Raw genomic sequence first — 960 nt, forward strand, 5'->3', positions numbered from 1 at the left:
CAACTTAACATAAATTAATAATTTCAATACTAAATTAAGTATTCTGCATATAAAATCTTTTATAAAAATAAAATTATACTATTTTGTAAAACATTAACTTTGATTCAATTACTTCCTTTTTAAAAAAAGGTTTAGTTAAATTTTATTTTCATGTTAATAAATATGTGAATGCCAATTGTATGTATGTAAATGTTGGTGCAATTGCCAATGGAGATCTGAAGTGTATATCAATACTTCAGGTAGGATGGTATATGTTTTAAAAATATTTAGACTACATATATTCCTGAAACTCATGTGGTTCTTTTCTTTAAACTACCTAATTTTGCTAATACATAATATATGTTTCTTACTAACATAAAGCAAACAGGCACACAGCACATATTCTGTCTTCCTTCAAACCCTAAAATTTATGTAAACTATTGGCATAGAATTGGGATCTATATACTTACCTGGCAGGGGAGATGCCATGATCATGAAGGTGGTTTTCTCAGAGCAAGTCTTATCTTTTGCACTCCTGATGTGCCGACTCCTGTGATTTCCACAAATGTAGGAAACAAGACTTCATAATTTATGGTCATAGGGGACTGTGCTTGTGCTCGCCACTGAAGAAAGAGAGAAAGAACGAAAGAAAGGAAGGAAGGAAGGAAGGGAGGGAGGAAGGAAGGAAGGAAGGAAGGAAGGAAGGAAGGAAGGAAGGAAGGAAGGAAGGAAGGAAGAAGAAGAAGAAAGAAGATATAAAAAATCAATAACTTTATAGAATCATAATGTTAACCTAGGGAAATAGCTAAGTAGGTTTACCGTTCAGGAGATAAACTTGAGCAAAAGCCAGTAGCTAGCAAGTGTGTCACAAGGCCAGCTATCCTATAGGTAAAGGGTAGAGATAGAATAATACTGGGAGTTCTCTGATTAGTTAACCTGGTGCACATCAGCAACAGACAGTGATCCTGGCACAAGCAATTC

General features: G+C 34.5%; 1 non-coding gene across 1 annotated transcript; it reads left to right on the top strand.

The window, feature by feature from the left end:
* The first annotated feature begins 441 nt into the window (after nt 1-441).
* On the top strand, nt 442-605 carry LOC115031444. The gene has a single exon (XR_003837069.1). It is a non-coding gene; the product is annotated as a U1 spliceosomal RNA (small nuclear RNA).
* The last annotated feature ends 355 nt before the right edge of the window (nt 606-960 follow it).

Source organism: Mus caroli, chromosome 6, assembly GCF_900094665.2.
Source record: "Mus caroli chromosome 6, CAROLI_EIJ_v1.1, whole genome shotgun sequence".
Classification (NCBI taxonomy): Eukaryota; Metazoa; Chordata; class Mammalia; order Rodentia; family Muridae; genus Mus; species Mus caroli.